The sequence below is a fragment of the Ambystoma mexicanum genome, chromosome 12 (genome assembly GCF_040938575.1).
Source record: "Ambystoma mexicanum isolate Mex_15411 chromosome 12, UKY_AmexF1_1, whole genome shotgun sequence".
Lineage (NCBI taxonomy): Eukaryota > Metazoa > Chordata > Amphibia > Caudata > Ambystomatidae > Ambystoma > Ambystoma mexicanum.
Genome location: NC_090936.1, coordinates 773,340,224 through 773,360,926, shown reverse-complemented (window position 1 = coordinate 773,360,926; position 20,703 = coordinate 773,340,224).

Genomic DNA, 20,703 nt, shown 5'->3' with positions numbered 1-20,703 from the left:
CAGCAGGGATGCCTACATCCAGACCCGTTTTCAGGCAGGGGATGAGCTCACGTCAACTGGCCTTCCTCTGCCTGCGGACGTGGCTATCCGGGTCTGGGTTGAGCCTGTCCTGGCTGGTGTGGCGTTGCGTCAACGGGCCATGCAAGGTGACCTGCAGTCTTTTCATGAGGAGACTGCACGTCATCTCGAATGGCTCGTTGACCACGTCAGCCTGCTGGGACAGGTCACCCAGGCCGGATTCCTCCGTCTGATGGGGCTTGCTACGACCCCCTCCTCAACTGGACCCCCTACACGCCAGTCGTCCTCCGTGCCATCTTCCCACCCATCAGTCACCTGGGAGCCCTGTGGAGCTGCCTCTGACGGTGCGGCCAGGCTGGTGGAGGAGGCATCCCTGCCACAGTCGGGAGTCGGACGTCCAGCAGGGGTGGCCACATCTACGACTGCACCCCAGCCGGCGGAGTATGTGCAGGCAGCAGGAGGCAGTGCACGGGCAGAGGCACAGCAGCAGCAGCAATGTGGTGGGAGCCATGAAGGCTCGGGGCCTTCAACATCGGAGGGGCAGGCATTGGCCGGAGGGCAGGAGGACCCAGGACAGAGAGTGTATTCCGTGTGGCAGCGGTTGGGCCACGCCATAGATGCGGAGCGGCAGTGGGCGGAAGAGGCACGGCTCACAATGGTCAGGGCGGAGAACTCCATGCCGAGGGCCCTGAGGCGGGCCAAGTGCCGCGAGGCAATCCGCAGGGGTTTGGAGGTGGACATGTCAACGGCCCTGCGGACCCTCGGGCCATGGAGGAGGACCGCCTCCGGGACATTGAGGAGAAGTTCGATGATGCCCTGGCCCGGGACATCCACAAGTGAGCCGTGAAACTAGCCCGCTGCCCTTGTACATAGTTATGTAGGTAGTGTTAGGTTTCATTTTTGTTTTGATTTTATTTGGACCTTTCGGACATTGGCCACATTTTTGTATATAGTTTATTTTATTAGTTAGTGTAGTTAGATAGGTTTCCTTTCTTTTGTTGGGATAATGGACCCTGGCTTGTTCCCATGTACATAGTTCACTGTTGGATTGTATTTTTTTTTCACATTTTAACCATGGAGCAATGGCTTTCTTTTTTATTTCCCATTGGATTTTGTTTTGTAGACATTGACTTTGGACAACATTACTTTGGAATTTTATTTTTGGTTTTGCTTTTTTTCACGGACATGCTTCTTTTAATTTTTGTACATTCACATTTCTGTTTCTTCATTTTTGATTCTATTGATGTTTCCTTTAATACATATTTTTTTTGTGAACTTCAATGTGTGATATCTCATTGGTTTCATGCATTTCATGATATGTGTTTTGAGATTCACTGACACCCATTGGGTGTATGTGAGGGAAATGTGTTTGTTTCAGAACTTGCAATTGGTGTTCTGTGATGTAATTGCAAATTATGAGTGGGTGGATGCAATACTCGGGTGGGTGTTTTGCATTTGGAGGCTGACCATAGGGACCAGGGATCTAGATTGTGATGACATGTTGGCTGGGGAACATGAGTTGCACATGGGTGGGGGCCTGCTGGCAGGTGCCCCACAGTGCTGGGGGGTGGGGGTGGTGGGGAACATGAGTTGGAAATGGGTGGGGGCCTGCTGGCAGGTGCCCCACAGTGCTGGGGGGGTGGGGGTGGTGGGGAACATGAGTTGGACATGGGTGGGGGCCTGCTGGCAGGTGCCCCACAGTGCTGGGGGGTGGGGGTGGTGGGGAACATGAGTTGGACATGGGTGGGGGCCTGCTGGCAGGTGCCCCACAGTGCTGGGGAGTGGGGGTGGTGGGGAACATGAGTTGGACATGGGTGGGGGCCTGCTGGCAGGTGCCCCACAGTGCTGGGGGGTGGGGGTGGTGGGGAACATGAGTTGGACATGGGTGGGGGCCTGCTGGCAGGTGCCCCACAATGCTGGGGGGTGGGGGTGGTGGGAGACATGTATGGGGGCCTGGTGGAGGCTGCCCGACAGTGCTGGGGGGTGGGGGTGGTGGGAGACATGGGTGGGGGCCTGGTGGAGGCTGCCCCTGGTGACTGGGGGGTGGGGGTGGTGGGAGACATGGGTGGGGGCCTGGTGGAGGCTGCCCCTGGTGGCTGGGGGGTGGGGGTGCTGGGAGACATGGGTGGGGGCCTGGTGGAGGCTGCCCCTGGTGGCTGGGGAGTGGGGGTGGTGGGAGACATGGGTGGGGGCCTGATGGAGGCTGCCCCTGCACTGCTGGGGGGTGGGGGTGGTGGGAGACATGGGTGGGGGCCTGGTGGTGGGTGCCCCTGGTGGTGAGGGGGTGGGGGTGCTGGGAGGCATGGGTGGGGGCCTGGTGGAGGCTGCTCCTGCACTGCTGGGGGGTGGGGGTGGTGGTCGACATGGGTGGGGGCCTGGTGGAGGCTGCCCCTGGTGGCTGGGGTTTGGGGGTGGTGGGGAACATGAGTTGGACATGGGTGGGGTCCTGCTGGCAGGTGCCCCACAGTGCTGGGGGGTGGGGGTGGTGGGGAACATGAGTTGGGCATAGGAGGGGGCCTGCTGGCAGGTGCCCCACAGTGCTGGGGGGTGGGGGTGGTGGGGAACATGAGTTGGACATGGGTGGGGGCCTGCTGGCAGGTGCCCCACAGTGCTGGGGGGTGGGGGTGGTGGGAGACATGTGTGGGGGCCTGGTGGAGGCTGCCCGACAGTGCTGGGGGGTGGGGGTGGTGGGTGACATGGGTGGGGGCCTGGTGGAGGCTGCCCCTGGTGGCTGGGGGGTGGGGGTGGTGGGGAACATGAGTTGGACATGGGTGGGGGCCTGCTGGCAGGTGCCAAAGTGCTGGGGGGTGGGAGACATGGGTGGGGGCCTAGTGGAGGCGGCCCCTGGTGACTGGGGGGTGGGGGTGCTGGGAGACATGGGTGGGGGCCTGGTGGAGGCTGCCTCTGGTGACTGTGGGGTGGGGGTGGTGGGAGACATGGGTGGGGGCCTGGTGGAGGCTACCCCTGGTGGCTAGGGGGTGGGGGTGCTGGGAGACATGGGTGGGGGCCTGGTGGTGGGTGCCCCTGGTGGCTGGGGGTGGTGGGAGACATGGGTGGGGGCCTGGTGGAGGCTGCCCCTGGTGACTGGGGGTGGGGGTGCTGGGAGACATGGGTGGGGGCCTGGTTGAGGCTGCCCCTGGTGGCTGGGGGGTGGGGGTGCTGGGAGACATGGGTGGGGGCCTGGTGGTGGGTGCCCCTGCACTGCTGGGGGGTGAGAGTGGTGGGAGACATGGGTTGGGGCCTGGTGGAGGGTGCCCCTGGTGGCTGGGGGTGCAGGGGGACATGCGTTGGTGGGCGGTAGTGCAAGTTGACATGTGGGTTGGCTGGTGGGCATGGCCATGGTGGATGGGGTGCCTGCAGGACATGTGCTGGGTAGGCCCCTGTGGTGTGAGCCACCTGCAGGGGCCGTGGAGGGTGTAGAGGGAACACCTGGGAGGACCCACACATGCAATTCACGTGTGCTGCTCCCCGCGCACCCCTGTAATACACGTACCCTGATGAGATCGCGTGTGGAACTTCCCGCGCACCCCTGTAATACACGTACCCTGATGGAATTGCGTGTGGAACTCTCCGCGCACCCCTGGAATACACGTACCCTGATGAGATTGCGTGTGTGACTTCCCGCGCACCCCCGAAATACACGTACCCCGCTCAATCACGTATTTAACTTCCCGCGCACCCCCGAAATACACGTACCCCGCTCAATCGCGTGTGTAACTTCCCGCGCACCCCGGAAATACACGTACCCCGCTCAATCGCGTGTGTAACTTCCCGCGCGCCCCCGAAATACATGTACCCCGCTCGATCGCGTGTGTTGCTTCCCGCGCACCCCCGCAATACACGTGCCCCGCTCGCACAGGCCCAATTGCTGTATGTTGCCACTTTTGTGATGCGCTGCCTTCGTGTGCGTGGCTTTGCCCTATTCGATTCCATGAATACGTGTGGTTCGAGTGCGTGTGGGCGTTCCGTCTGCTTCCCTGCAGTACATCCCCAGTTACGCCCTTATTTTGGGGCGTTGTTCCCCATTCCGCGCGTTACGCCCCGTGTCCCGCCCACTTTCTGGTGTATGCGCCGAGGTTGTGCGCTTTCACTGTGCGCGTCGCGCACGCCTTTCGGGATGTTGCAGTGACTTGTGCGCCATGCATGGGTTTGGCACACATCCCGAAGTGAACACGCGCAGGGACTTCCATGAATCGCACGCGTGCGTGTGCGCCTGTTTTTTTCCGCATGCGCGAAGATTTTCGGCGAACGTTTGTTCCATGAATCGGCCCCTAAAAAGGGAGCTTTATTGTGCTACTCTGTGTGAGCTGGAAGCCGTCACAGATTTGCAAAGTAACTGGAACGGCGTGGTCTTTCCGTTGGACATGTCCCCTCACGCTCATAAAGGCTGTGATGAAAACAAAAGAAATGTGTTAGAAGGATTAGGTGCTGGCTACACAGTCCCAGATGCTGGATAATGGGCAGTGCTTGAACATCCAAGCCGAGCAGATGCTAAATTTGACTTGGGAGGCAGAAAAATGCGTCCAAGAAGATTTTTGGCAGCCATGGAACTTAAAAACATATATATGCACTAGTGCATAGTGGTAAACACATACACGTGAAAGTGCAATATACATCATTGGTATAACATACCGCGAACAACTAGCACTTTCTTTTTAAAGTGAATACATTTTGCTCGTGCAGAATATGCACAGGCGGAGCAGTGATGATGGAAGGAATCCTCTTCGTTCGAGGTGATGCGATGAATGGGTATCAGGTAATAATGTCCCCATACATAATGTCGCTGGGAAAAGCCAATGGTGACATTATGTATGGTGACATTATGTATGGGGGCGGGTTGCGGGGATACCCCTTGTAAAAAATAAATGAAAAAATGTTTTTTTTTAAAAACGGGGGTTGCAGGGGTGTCCCCCTCATGTTCAATATAATAATGTCTCCGCAAAAAACGGCGACTTTTTATGTCAGGAGACATTTTTGCGGGGACATTATTACATGGAACCGATGAATGTGCTCAAAGGTAATGAAATGCCTCTAGTGGAATAGGTTTTGGGTGCAGCCCCTAAATCAGTTGGAGAACTCTATTTCTAAAAAGGGGGGTCTCAACTGTAGATAAGCAAAGCCTGCAGTGTCCAAAGAGAAGAGGATTATAATGTCCACACACGAATGTACAACAGTATCATTTCGCAAAGATTGGACTCGTTTTTTGTCATTAATCAAAATGTTCGTTCACAAGCCAATTACGCTTTTGTTTCCACAATTTGCATTAGTAAAATATATAAATGTGGAACACTGAAAGTCAACCAGGCCTAGTAGTATTCAGTGGGAGCTATTGCAAATGTGAACTGCAATACAGAAATGCACATACGCAACAGTTGGTATATAACCTAATTTAAAAGTTGAAGAAGAGAGGTTTGGGGTTTGACACTAGCCTGCTGTAAAATAATATTGTTTGTGTAAGCCTGTGCACACGTAGCTTGTGGTCAATACAATTTGACAGAGAAAATACATTAGACAAAACTGCAGATTCTTTGAGGCATCCGCTGCATACTGCAACAACTGTTTTCAATTCTTTCTAAACTCTCGTTTTTTAGCAGAAACCGTTGCCTCTGGGGAAATTCACACAAGTCTGTTTGAAGGGATTGTATATGAGCTTTCAAGTTCCAGACCAAATACATGGTTTCTGCTTTATTTATTTGTACTCCTGCGCTGTTAGCTTTTGTGAAGCATGGCAGAGTTGCAGTGTGGAGGCAGCTACACCGTACCCTAAAGGCTAGTTGCTTTACATTCCAAAAAACAAGATGTCACCGACTCCCTGAGTCAACCAAGGCAAAAGGAAAAATGCATGCCAAACATTCAGCGTAATTGCTGCTTTCATTTAGTTATTGTCAGACAATGCTTACTTGAATAACTATGAGAAATAAAGAGTCAATTGTTCCTCCAATTTTTCGGATTGACTGACAAAGCCAACACTTTTGGCTTGGATTAGGCGTTTTCCAAGTACTGCTGAAATTATTGCATGCCCGTAATGTAGCGATATATATATGGCGAGTTCTTCCCTCAAACCCCCCCCCCCCCAATTAGGTGCCACACAGCGCATCTGTTATTTTTGATTTTGTTTAAGCTAGCCTGTCCCTGACTCCTATAGAGTCACGCAGATCCCTCCCCCGTGCCACCAATGAGCCATGAAGCAAGCTGGGGTGCAGAAAAAAAAATATGTACTAAATAAGAGGTTCCTTGAATATGTGCGCTAATTTATTACACACACCACCTTATCTCTGGCACAAAACAAGGCTTTGATACAAAATACACATTTCTTTGAAATGTACTGTTGTCTCATGTACAGGGAACACAGGCCAGTTAAACAGCTCCATCCTCTTGTCCCACGAGCCCCTTTATGTTACAATGATTAACCAATACCTTGGAACATTACCAGATAATTAGCATTCTTTGATACGGTTTAGATTTAAAACAACTGCAACATTTTCCTGTGTTCAAAAGAAAATTCACACATGCAGGGCTGTGTATATCTAGTTTCTCTGCACACTAGAAAATGCTAGCAGTTTTGAAATCACAACAGACTGTTGATACTACTTTGGAATAACATAACCCTTCTTCACCCACAAAGCAAAACAAAATCTTTCTTTTCGCAGGGTCACAAACTCACTCTCAGGGATTAGTGTGCATTTTTAATTAGGAATTACACTTGGTTTCACTTAGCAAAGCACTTCACTTACCCAGCACCAAACCCAAACGTTCTGTGACATTCAGTGCCCCTCTGCTTAAAGTCCAGATCTAAGGAATAGTGGCAGTTAGGAATTTTGTTTTTGGGCCAGGATACCCGTTTCCTTAAGGAATGTCTGGGGTTGACAAGAAAAATAGTGTTATTTTCGAATGTTAAAAAAAAATCACCCTGCCGTGTTTAGTTATAGAGGAATTCATTAAATTATTATTGATCAAATATACGAAGGATTTACACCCATACCCCCAATGATTAACTAAGGGGAAGGTATTAAATCAAACAAATCCCCAAACAGTTGGTCTTGTTGGACAAGAAACATTGGATTTCTCTGGATTCAACATGCAGGAAAGTCAGCAGCATTTCAGGACCCTCTCTTGTGGAAACACAGGGATCTGGTCAGGTACTTCACTCAAAGTTAGCCACCAGCATCCATCCCTCTACTTGGCTCTCCTTGGGCATAGGGCCCAGATAGCTTTTAGGCTTTCCCATTTGCTGTCAGGCAAAGTTAATCCTGCAGCAATCTTCCATAATTCCAATCCAGGTAGTATCAGGCAGTCTGCCCGGATAGTTTTTTTTAGGCAAGTCTGTCCTGGAGCTTTTTAGGCAGCTCTCCCCTTCCCCATAGTGCAAGGCCTTTTCACCCTCTAAGTCACACCTCTGCAATATCGAAATCAGGAGATGTTAAATTTTTGGCACTGAATTTACATTGGAGATGTATCCCCTTCTCCTCCTCCAAGGTCCAGACCCTCTCTAAGGAAAGGCCCCTCAGAGTGATGAAGTTCAATTGATGGAAAGTGTGAACCCATCCACCAGTTTTCATTTAACATTGTTTGTACACATGCAGTCTTGCACTGAAAAAGTCCTACATGATCAAAAAAGAATTCACTAAAAAACATAACATATGTTGTTGTGTTCCTCTGCTCATGCCGGTCTTCTTAAGATGACTCCTTTCTTGGCAGGAGGTTGCAGGTTCGAATGCCATTTTGCACACTTTACATATACATTATGACAGTCATCAACTAAAGGTTTTCGATGCTTATATCTAATTTAATAAGCCACCAGCTCCCCAATTTTCAGCTTCATAACACTTTCTGGTGTTCTAGAAATGCATTTTAGGTTGTAACAGGGTTTTTTGGAAGTTGAATCAAAAGAACCACATCGAGATAAGCTTTAAAATGATTATGTCCCACTCCGGTAAGTATCACGGTTCAAAGGTTATTGGGGAAAGCGTAATTTCTAACATATACATATGGCCACATATTTACACACATATAATTCTAAATTTCATTTCACAATTTAAGTTTCTGTTCTTTTCGAACATCTGTTCCAGGATGTGCAGCCTAAATGTGCACTTAAGCATAGAGTAAAACTATTAGCCTTTCTTATCCCAAGGCTAATGGTCATTGTATTGCTTATCTGAGAGAACAGGCCCTCATAAAATCCCTTGCTGCTCACCAGAGTGTCCTGATTAGAACTGACTCCTTCTCAGGAAATAGAAATGTACAGTCATGCCTCTAGCAACATATGCATATTGGTGAAGGTTACATTTCCTAGAGCAAATGAGGCCATTTTAATTTTGCACCTGAAATTAAAAGACAGCCTTTTCAATATGTTACATTTAATTTCCATGTGAAGCCTTTTAATATCACTTCTCATCACATCCATGTCCACGTCACTTTACGATTTGTATTTAAAGAGTATAGGTGTCAGATGTATCTGTTATATCCTCTTCCACTTGTGAAGAGTCTGATTCCCTGTCCTCCCCTTCCTCCTCACCTCTGATTTTCCAATGTAATGCAAGCTTCGGGTTATCCTGAGTTCGAGTCTTCCCCCTTTTTTTTGTAGATAAGGACGACTGTGAAAGGACGCCACAGTGACACCCAATGGGTGAACTGTGGCTACCCTCCTCAGCCGTTGAACAGTGGGGAAAAAGCCGGAGGCATACAAAACCCCAGTAAGGTATACTTCTGCTGAAGAGATGAGTGGATCAGGAAATTCCAGGGATGGTAAACTTGGATGTATAAACAGCAGTAGAGTGTCTGAGAAACACGGGTAAAGTGTTCCGGTAGCAACAATTCAATTCAGGAAGAGGCAGGAAATCCGTAGGACAGGCAGGAGTCGGTACACTAGAAGTACAAGAAAATGCCAATAGGAAAGAGGCTAGGCAGTCCGTTGAACAGAAGGAGGTCCATAAACAGAATGACAAGGCAAAAGGAAAAGGGGAAAGGGGCGGAGTGGAAAGGAATGAAAGAAAGCAAGCCTGAGGGAAAAATTACACAAGACGGGAGGAAGGGACCGGTGGAAGACAGGAGTGGAAAAGTAGAAGGAGGAAGGGCGAGGATACAGAGGCGAGAGGAAAAGCTGGAAATTTAGAAAGGGAGGACGGGGAGACAGGAGACGGTAAGGAGACAAAACACTGAGGAGCGAAGTGTAAGGAGTACGGCAGCGCAGGCGATCAGAGATACTGTTCGTTGCAATGCATCTGACACCTGAAGTGAGTAGCTAAAGAACTGGCGTCGGAATGCGTAGAAAAAAAGACTAGACCCGTACTCTGCGCTTCGTCGTACGTGAAGGAACCAGCTATGGAGGACGCAGCTTCCATTTAGCCCAAAGCTGCCAGGTTCCCTGAGGTGTGACAGTATGCCCCCTCCTATGGTCCACTCCTCCTGGCTTGCTCGGATGACTACGGTGGAATTTGTATAACAGTAGGAGGGTATTCAGATGAGATCTAGGTTCCCAGGTGTTTTCTGAAGTAGGGTATCCCTTCCAGTGAATAAGATACTCTAAGCGTCCTAACTGATACCGGGAGTCACATATCTGGGCCACCTCATAGACATCTTTAGAAGGATCTTTAGGTACTGAAGTGTTGCTTGTCTTACAGGTCCATCTATCTTCAACAAAGGACTTTAGTTGAGAAGTGTGAAACACCGGATGAACTCGGCGTAAGCTTGACGGTAGCTGTAGGCGAAAGGTTACAGGGTTTATGACTCGAGTGATCTTGTATGGCCCAATATATCTAGGGGACAGTTTTGAGGGACATACCCAATGTGGTAGGAATTTGGTCGACAAGAGTACCTTAGAACCAACACCCCATTCAGGAAATGGTCTACGGTGTTTATCCGCTTGGGTCTTGTTTCTTTCTTGGGCCTCCTTCAATCCCAGCCTAGCTTTGTTATGTGCCTCTCGGATTGTTGTCAATGAGGCTTCGGCAGAAGGAGCTGAGCTCTCTATGTGAGCTAATGGAAGTAGGGTGCGGGGATGGTAACCATAAATACAGAAAAAAGGGCTAATTCCGAGGGCAGAGTGTTTAGCGTGATTGTAAGAAAATTCTGCCATCGGGAGTAACTGGACCCAATTGTCTTGTTGTTGGTTAACAAAACACCGGAGATACTGCTCTAACGTACCGTTGAGGCGTTCCGTCTGTCTGTTAGATTGCGGATGGAATCCCGAGGTGAGTGCTCTCTCTATGCCCAACCCTTTTCAGAGAGCGTACTGGCTGCCTCGGTCCGAAATTATCTTAGTAGGTAGACCGTGTAACTTGAATATGTCTTTCAAGAAGATTTCTGCCATACATGAGGCAGAAGGAACTCTGGGTAAGGGTGAGAAATGTGCCAACTTGGTGAAGGAATCAACCACCACCATTATACAGGTACAACCTTGCGACTCTGGTAAATCAACGATGAAATCGGTAGATACAGTGGTCCAAGGTCCAGTAGGAATGGCACAGGGTTCCAACAATCCCAGAGGTTGTTGCATGGTGGATTTGTTCCGAAGGCAGGTGGTACAAGACTGGACATATTGTTTGGTATCTTCCCTCATGTTGGGCCAAAAGAAATGTCGTACTAGAAAATCTTGAGTGCAACGAATACCACAATGTCCAGCAAACTTGGAGTCATGACACCAGGATAGTGCGATCTTTCTTAAAGCTGGCGTGGGTAGGTACAATTTGTCATTTACCAGATAAAGTCCGTCTTTAACGACGTACTCAGTCAGGTTGTCATGCATTTCGTCCTCGAATCTTCCTCCTGAATCGTCCTTGACTCGTTGTAAAAAAGTAGAAATAACTCCAATTCTTTGGGACCTAGAAAACATCAACTCAGTCGTGGATTCCGATTCAGACAGATAGTCACTGCGTCGGGACAGGGCATCAGCTACCAGGTTTTGTTCGCCTGGGATATAGGTGATCTCGAAGTCAAACTGGGCGAAGAAATGTGCCCATCTTGCCTGCCTGGTATTATAGCATTCAAATTGGAGTAATACTTGCAGATTTTTGTGATCCGTACGAAGGATAAAAGGATGTTCCCCACCTTGGAGAAGGTGGCACCATTCAGCACAGGCTAATTTCATGGCGAGTAATTCTTGCTCTATAACAGAGTAGTTACGTTGGCTGATGTTTAGGGTTTTGGAAAAATAAGACACCGGGTGTTCCTTACCATGGTGTTCTTGTAGTAAAACCACTCCTACAGCGGCTGAAGAGGCGTCAGTTTCCACAATGAAAGGGCTGTGCTGATCGGGTTGTCTTAAGACAGGAGCCGAACAAAAGGTCCGTTTGAGCTGTTGAAAACTCTTCTCCGCCTGGGGGGGCCATTGGAACGGAGAGGAGGACTTCTTAAGAAGAGTGGTCACTGGAAGTACCTGTTGGGAGAAATTTGGGATGAATTTTCGGTAGAAGTTAGAAAGGCCAAGGAATCTCTGGACGTCCTTAACAGTCTTAGGAGACGGCCAGTCTAGGATGGAATTGACCTTTTGTGGGTCCATGGCAATGCCCTCAGAGGAAAGGATGTAACCTAAGTAGGAAATGGACTTAGCCAAAAAGACACACTTTTTTTGACAGAGAGATGATTTTCTTGTAATCTGTGAAACACCTCCAGGACATTGATATTATGTTCTTCTTGGGTGAGAGAGAAGATAAGGATATCATCTAGGTAGATGATGATTGAGTGTCCCAAGAGATCAGAAAAGAGTCTGTCCATGAAGCGTTGGAAAATGGATGGAGCATTGACAAGGCCAAATGGCATTACTTGATACTCGTAAAGTCCAAAGGGGGTCCTAAACGCAGTCTTCCACTCATCCCCAGATTGGATACGAAGCAGATGGTAAGCGTTCCGTAGATCTAGTTTGGTAAATATTGTTGCCGACTGAACGGCGTGAATGATTTCGGAAATAAGTGGCATGGGATACCTGTCCTTTGTGGTTACCTTGTTTAGCCCCCTGTAATCGATACACGGGCGTAGTTCCAGTGTGTCTTTCTTGGGGATGAAGAATAAAGAGGCCCCTGCAGGAGATCTAGAAGGCCTAATCAGGCCTAATCAAGTCATTGGCCAGATTCTTATCTAGGTATTCTCGCAGATACCTTCTTTCTTGAAGTGTCAAAGGAAACATCCGACAAAAGGGGACCAAGGCCCCAGGATGTAGATCAATCCTGCAATCTTCAGGTCTGTGAGGAGGAAGCTCAAGAGGTATTTTCTCGGTCACTACATCGGTGTATTCTTTGAGTATTCTTTGAGAAAGGAGGGTAAACAATGTATAGTCTTAGATTCTACTCCACTGGCTGTTTGTATTGCTGCAAAGGTTGGTTTGGGCAGACAGTTCTTCTTACAGAAGGTTGAGTGAAAGCTTAGAAGGTTTCTGGTCCAATCTATGGAAGGGTTGTGTCGACGAAGCCAACCCATGCCCAGGATCAGAGGGAAGTGAGCTGCTCGGATAATGTCAAAGGATAAATGTTCAGAATGTTCCATGATGCACACGGTGAAGACCTCTGTGGAATGAGTGATCAGGCCTGAGCTTAATGGTTCGCCATCGACACCCTCTACCTTCTGATCCTCGGTCTTGGCTACTCGAATAAGTCCGTGGCTTTCTGCCCACTGAGTATCTATGAAATTGCCTGCGGCCCCACAATCCAGGAGGGCCTGGGACTGAATAGAGGTCTTGCCGATCAGTAGAGTAACTGCCATCACCATGAGTCGGTCATTGTTACTACCTTCCAAGGTAGTGATTGAAAGGGTAACAAAGGGACTAAGATTATTCCCTCGGTAGTGAGTCCCCAAACGTACCGAGGGTGCTCGTTTCCCGAGCGTCTCAGGGGTACATCTGGGCAGTCTCGAAGTAAATGGTTCGAAGATCCACAGTACATACACAGGCTTCCTTCTTGCCTTCTTCTGCGTTCTTCAACCGTGAGAGGGGCGCGGGTAGTACCTATCTGCATAGGCTCTTCTCGAGTGGAGCGTGTCGAGGAAGGTGATGTCAGAGGGAGGGAAACAGGAGGTATAGGGATCCCCATCTTTGTCTTTCGACGCTCTGCTTGCCGTTCGGTTAACCTAAAATCTATCCGCAATGTGGCTGTGATGAGATCTGTGAAGGTGAGAGGTCTTTCTATACGTGCTAGTTCGTCCTTTAATTCTTGTCCCAGACCTCTCCGGAATATGGCGTATTGTGCCTGTTCTTGCCAACCCGCCTCTGCGGCTATTTGTTTGAACAACGTGATGTAGGACATTAAGTCGGAGTTCCCTTGTCTGATGTCCAACAGGTCCTCGGAGGCCAAATATGTGCTCTTGGTACGTAGGAAGGTCTGTTTCATCAATGTCTTGAATGCTTCGTAATCTTGTAACACGGGATCTGCTCTGTTGACCAGTGGGGTAGCCCAGGCCAGTTCATTGCCTGACATGTGAGTAATCATAAACCTGACCTTAGCATGCCCCGAAGAGAATGTTTGGGAACGAAATGAGAAATGCAGGTTACAAGCATCCAAGAACTCCTTTAAACTCTTGGGCGTCCCATCAAACTTCCCTGAGACTAGGGGTAATGGAGGTAGATCCGTAGTAGGTGGGTCCCGTTCTGCACTTCTCTGCTGTAAAGTGGCATTTGTGCCTTTGAGATTTTGAACTTCTAAGTTCAAGTTCTGGACTGCTGCCACTAACTCCTGCACCTGTTGCCGAGTGGCCATAATGATTTGTGGGCGTTGCAAACTGTCGGATATATCTGTTATATCCTCTTCCACTTGTGAAGAGTCTGATTCCCTCTCCTCCCCTTCCTCCTCACCTCTGATTTTCTGATATAATGCAAGCTTCGGGTTATCCTGAGTTCGAGTCTTCCCCCCTTTTTTTTTGTAGATAAGGACGACTGTGAAAGGACGCCCCAGTGACACCCAATGGGTGAACTGTGGCTACCCTCTGTTCGGGAGAATTCTCTGTTAGGCTGAATTTCCTAACCTAGTGAGTCCCCCAGCAGCTTTGCTGGATTGCTGGGTTTTATTTTCTTCTCCTGCCAAGAGTGGGACTCTTTTACCCTCACTCTTGGACATGATTTGAGTGTATTCCTGTGACTTGTAATGTGCTTATGGGCTTTGGGGTATTTTTCCCCATAGGCTATCATTGTTTTTTGTATGTGTGTTACACAGCACCCTCAGTGCAGTAACACAGGGGTGTCATAGTGACCCCCAAACATAGACTCCATACCCTGGGACTGACTACTGTCTCCCTGGGCATGTAAAGTCACCATTGACTTTACTAGTCTTAAATTGTGAGCAGAACCAGTACAAACCATCATATTAGATTGCCCCTGGGTCTGTTTGTCGAGGGGGTACTGTCCCGTCCCCCCTCGCCGAGTTTCTGGCTGGTGGCAGTGGATACCACGGAAATATTCCACCGGAATATTTCCCTATGGGATTTCCCATTGATTTTAATGCACCACTTTTTGGTGCAATGTTAAAGATACCGCCGGCTTATTTATTTAATATTAATTCACCGGTTGGGATTTTTTGCCAGAACTTGCCGCCAAAATGGCGTCTGGGTTCACTTCAGTAACCCTGAACCCGAGTCGAGCCTTTGTTCCACTTTTGGCGGGCTTCTGCACAGAAGCCCTCCAAAGTGGTGCCACTGTGTCTGGGTCTACAGGATGTGTGGGAGGGGGATTTAGGCACCCTGGACTGAGTTGCCTTGACAACTCAAGTCGCACTCTTGTGTGATTGGCCCAGTGGTGAGCCCCCCGGCTCACCACTTAGCATGTTTGAGTGACAGCTAGGACTGGTGAATGGGGGTTTGCTGCATAAAAGCAGGGCTTTGGGGACTGGAACTTCAGAAGTCGCCACAGGACCTAAGAAGCCGAAGAGGGAGAAGCTGAGCCGACCTGCCACGACGACACCACCGGTGGAGCCCTGCAGAACCGTCTCACCACTTCCCAATGACAGAGGAGATCTCCAAGTCCGGAGAGTCTTCTTCCCTTGACTGGTGGGGACAACCAGTTTTTGGCTTTTTTTCGCCTCCCTGGAGCATCTCGTGGCCGCCTTGCCTATGTCAAACACCCCGGCATCAGGAATACCACTTTTTACCTCTACCGCGAAAGAGGAGTAACATCCTTTTAACCGGAAAACTCCACGGCTGGTTTCTTCCCTAGTAGTGCAACGACCTTCAGCCTTCCTCCACGTCGAGATCTTCTCTTCCTCTGGACGACGCCATGACTTGCACCAACTACCAGGAACAACTGCCACCGCTGAAGGATCCTTTCCATTTTGAAGGTACTGTGTTCCGCCCGGCTTCCCTTGCCACCGATTGTACGGGGTAGATTTAGATATCCATTAATGATGGAAAAATATAATTTTGTCATGCTGTTTCTGGCATTCATATGCATTGATGCGCTTACTAATGTGGGATTTTAAGCATTAACTGAAAGGGGAGAAACTAAGCTAAAATATTACTTGTTTACCACTTAATTAATGCAAGATTTTTCCTAACTCTAACGGCTGTGTGCCTCGCCGAGTCGCAGCATGTCCTGGTTTGGAGGCTCGGGGCTTGGCGGGGAGACTCAGCCTAAATAAAACAGTGCTTAATATAAGAATGTAGGTTGTGTAACATTCATGAAAACGTTCTTAACACATCCAGACCATCTTTATATCCCTGTCACGCTCACCTGATTCCCACGGAGGCGCAGGTCTGGCTTCGAGTGCTGATGCTTCTTCAATGGTGAAGCGCAGGACTCTGAAGATGGACAGGAAGGGCCCCTCTACTCTGGCTTTTCTGGCTCGCAGGAATATTCCCCTGTGCGTGAAAAGGGAGTATTACCTACTGACGGAATAATGCTCAAGCCTCCCACTCCCTTCCAACCCTCCACGATACCCTTCCACGATTCCCCGTGAAGTCTCATTTTAGGGTCTGGAAGGATGAGTTCTCCATCCTGCTTCTGATGCAGGGGCGCGTTGAAACCCAGTTACTTCACTGGATTGAGGTTTGATGGGAGTTCAAAATAAGCTTGACTATTCAGGTGAGGCGCTGTAAGAGTTCTGTTGCAAGTTCAAAAGTTCAAGCTTAATAATAATGTTCATTGTCTTATTGCAGAAGCGCTAACGCTTATGTCTTTTTCCCCTTAGGGGCCGGGGTTCAGAATGCCGGAGATATGGCGCCGACCCGAAGTGAAACGTGCAGTTCCAGTAAATGACAGGTAAATTCTGGATGAGCGTTTGGTTAATGTCTTTGCATTCGCTCATTCAATGTCTTTGTCTTTTTTCCCCATAGGGGCCGGGGTCCGGAATGCCAGGAAGCGGCAGGACCCGAAATGAAATGGGAATGACCCAACAGGTAAGTCTTAGAAGGAAACTGAGCTTTTCCTATTCCCTTCCTTCTCTCACCTTGTTTTCTTGTCTTTTTCTCTCTAGGCTCTGGGAAGTGGCTGCGGATCCGGATGATCGCTGCTGAAGATGGAGGTGCCCAGGAAAGGTGAGTGAAATGCAGCGCTGCAGCGATCGAAGCGAAATGCTTTTAAAAATGATGTCTTCCCTTTCAGGATCGTCGGTGTGATGTCTCCGTGATGCAGCTTTAGCAGGTAAGGTCTTCTTTCTCTCCCCAATTCTCTCTTATCTCCCTTTGCAGGTGACCCAGGATGCTGACAGGCGTGGCTGAAGTCCAGATGCAGGAGCTGACACGGTGAGCGTCCAGCTGCAAGGAGCAGAACAACGTGAAGCGTGAGTTGCTGATCGGGCGTGGTTTAAATAGCTTTGGAAGAAGTTCCAGGTATGTATCCTTCCACCGATCAGGTATGTATCCTTCCCCGACCACACCCAGGTGGAAAGTAGTCCCACAGGTAAAGTAGTTCCATTCAGGCCTCAAGAGGGCCTGGATGTAGCAGCATGGTCTGCATCAGGTAAGTGCACATTAAAACACTTGAACACATGTCTAGCTTTATGAGCCTGGCGCCTAAGGCGCCAGGACAGGGGTCCAACATGAACCTGGCGCCTAAGGCGCCAGGACTGTGTCCAAAGGGCCCCAGCTTGGGCCCGCTGGCACTTCCCTGGGGGGAATGATGCCTGCCTCTGGGGTTGCTGGGTCGGACCTGGCTCCTTGGAGGTAGGCATCATGACAATCTCATGAAAAGATGTGTGCAGCGAGACAGGCAGAATCCTCACCATACACATAAACACACACACACACACATCACATTCTCTCTCCCACTAGATGAGCATTACAGGTTCCGCCTAAATGAAGCATTTGGAGGTGAGATTGCAGTTCAGAGGGCAGTATAGATGACAGAGGAAACCTGCCCCTACATGTCAATGTCAGGCCCCCCAGCCCTGCCTGGCCCGGCAACAAACGATTTGCAATCATGGTGGCCATCAGGAAGCATAGCACAGGGGTGCAAGAATCAAGGCGATGCGAGAATCAAGGGGGTGCCAGAACTGCCAACAGCCAAAGTGGAAACATGTTTGATCCCAGTGAAGCATTTAATGCAAACCAGCGAATTCCTGATTTTCTAACTTAGCATAACTTCATATGCATTTTGTTTCCCAGAAATAGGCCGTAAATAGGTGTTGCAGCATTGCATTCACATCTATCAATTGTACACTACAAGTCCCAGATGGAAAGTGATATATTCATATAAAAAACTCCTCTGGGTTTTACTACTGTGCGTTCAAGAAAGACAACACATTAATCAAAGTCATAAGGTTACCTGCCTGTGGTGGTTGGTTGGGGCGGGCATGGTTGTGGTATTTAGCTAAATAGTTTAAAGAAAGATGATTTAGATTTTCGTTTTGGCAGATTTGATAACATTGCACTCACACATCACACTTACTGGGGGGGGTGTGTCAGGAAGAATAATCCCTGAAACGGGCCAGCCACCACTCATTGCTGTGCCTTCCTCAGTCCTCTGCTCAGAGAAAGTTACTCTGGGAACCCACCTCCTGCATGGGATGTGTCTGACAGGACTGAGGGTTGGGGCAGCTAAGTGATATGATTGAAAGTATTCTACAACAATGCAGGTCTACAATCATAATATATTTTATGTAGAAGACTTGAAACCATTCTGACAATACATTGATATAATAACATGCTCAATGAAAGAATTGGATTGTAGATTTTTTTCCCCCAGTCCGACTGGAAGCCTACAATTACCAGCATGCAAATTATTATGAACATTATACAATATCATCTATGTTTTACAACTGTACTATCAAGCCTGAAACACAGCGAAAGAAAGTGTGTCATATGATGAGCTGCTTGTAGTCATCATTTCACACAGCATGCGGCTTCATACACTCTTCCCATTTCTCACCACCCCACAGTCAAACTTCTAAGACACATGCCACAGACTATTGCAACTCCCATGTAAGACTGACTCCTGTGCCTGCAGCCATCTAGCGGTACTTGCACCCCATGCCAAATGTTCTGCTGGGACAAAGAAAAAGGATACGCGTTCATTTGACACACCCCAATGTGAGTGTCACCCATGTCATCCCTGTTTCTTTAATGTGGTTAAATGCCTGAGAAGGGATGTTCTAATCTTGGAAGGCAGTCTCTGAGTGCTGAGAATTGCAGATTCTTCACCCAGGACAGTCTTCCATTTCGCATGCATGCCTCTTCATGTCAGTGTTGTGTGGCGACTGAGCCATGCACTTTCAGTTTGTTCTGGGGAGACTTGTTTTTGCCAGATTACAGTTTCGGGAAAATCAAGGCTTTAGTCCTGTGCTGCCTGCCTTGCTCAGAGCAAAGAGGCATTTAAAGAAAACAAATAGTTGTAGGGCTAAGAAAAAGGAATGGTAAAGGAGTTGGTAGAGTAGAGTTGGAAACCACTTGCAAACCTCTCAATTCTGGATACTAGCTCATGATGATAAATATTCCTGGTGATACTGCTAACAGTGGTACCACAAATTAATTAACCTGTGGGCAAGTGGAGGTGGACTGCGCCTTCTCTGAATAAGAGGCACGTCCTGAGTTTGTGGAAAGTTAAATATGTAATTAGGGTCCATTTCCCTTCCAGTCAGTGCCCAGGCATGTGGGGCTGGGAGGGTGCACTGTGCAGAGGGGTGGGTCTCAGACACTGGGGGGCTGTGTCCCGAGCGAGCCCTACCCCTGCGACCTCAAAGTACCCATATGATGGCAACGTAAAAAACTGTGCATGAAAGGGCAGTCTTGCGGCGGCACTCCTGGCACCCACACATACACTTACTACAACACAGCGCTGGGATACTGGGTTGGAAAGCGAGGGGTCCCGGGAGAAGGATGCATTTTATGGTGACCTTTCTATTTATTTAATACAAGTGCCCCTCGAGAATGGACTGGAGAAAAGTAAACAGAAGCATGAAACCCACCCGCACCCTCTCTGATTGCAAAGTGCACCAACACGCGGTTGTATCCACAGATGAATAGAAGAGAGGCTGCTGTTTCATGCTTGATGTTTGCAGAATGGCAGCTGGTCTTCAGTGCCAGGTGCGCCCCGCGCAAGACTGGCCCTGCTTGAGAATCCCATGTAAACTACTTGGGTGAGACTCGTATGAGCCACCAGAGCGTCTATGCAGGGCCTACCCTTTAGGGTAGGCCCTGCATCGACGCGGACAACTAGGCCCGACTCCCCCAGGCCAGGGCTCCATGAGGACTGTCCTGCCAGAGCACTGTCCTGAGGAATGAAGGGCCAGGGCAGTCACAAAGAAGTTAGTTAAACTTCACTTACCTGGCAGAGTTGCTGGAAAGGTAGGCTGTGCACATGGTGGGCCTGCTCTCTGGGCAGCTCTTCGCAGTCCACACTCAGCAGCACCGTCCATGAAGTGAGAAGATGGCAGCACACACGCACCGTTCCACGCATACGCCCAATGCCCATCATCATCACCCCACCCACACTCAAATGTCATTGGCTGCTAAGCAGCCAATGACACTCTGTAAATATTTGTTGCTATCAGCCTAACTGTATATCTCTCGGATCATATCTGGGGCACTGTTTGCGCACAGTGATTAATAATGGAAGGGCCACCCCTCTAGCGCCCCGCCAGCAGTCCAGATTGTGATGGGTTACGTAAAGTGCATGAAGCTACGTTCTCCACGCACTTTACAGTAACAAAAGCTTTGTAAAATGGGACGCGCCCCTCTGTGGTAGCCAGCCCCGGTTCCAGCCATGAAGACACAGATCGGATGGCAGATAATTATTTATTTGTTGTGAATACAATGCCACCACGCCGTGCTGCTGCTCACATTGATGCAGAACAGATTCAGAACTTCTGAATCTGTTCTGCAGAAGTGTGAACTTGTTCAACAATGATCTCGCACACCGGGGTTCTGGTGGGGGGGTGGCACCCCCCCCACCCTATGAAAGCAGCTGCCACTGGATATACAAGATTTTTTTTGTAAGAGAAAAATGTTCACTTTAATTCAGTTCAATTTGTAATAAAACCCAAATGTGTAGTTCTGTTCACAAATGTACAAGACCATCTGATGTGATTTGTAATACCTTTCTGTGTATCATTTTCTTGCAGAATACTAACATTCAAGTCACACAGGTGTACAGGTATGCATGTCCCCCTTCACGTGACACCACAAATCCAGAAGCTCCTTTGCATTCTCATTTAGTTTTCAGTAAAGTCTACAATATAGCAGGTTTTCTCTGCTTATTGTGTGTTAGGTTTAACATTAATTGCATGATATCTCAATTCTGAGTTTGGATTCTTTAATACAGATTATTAATTATTACAT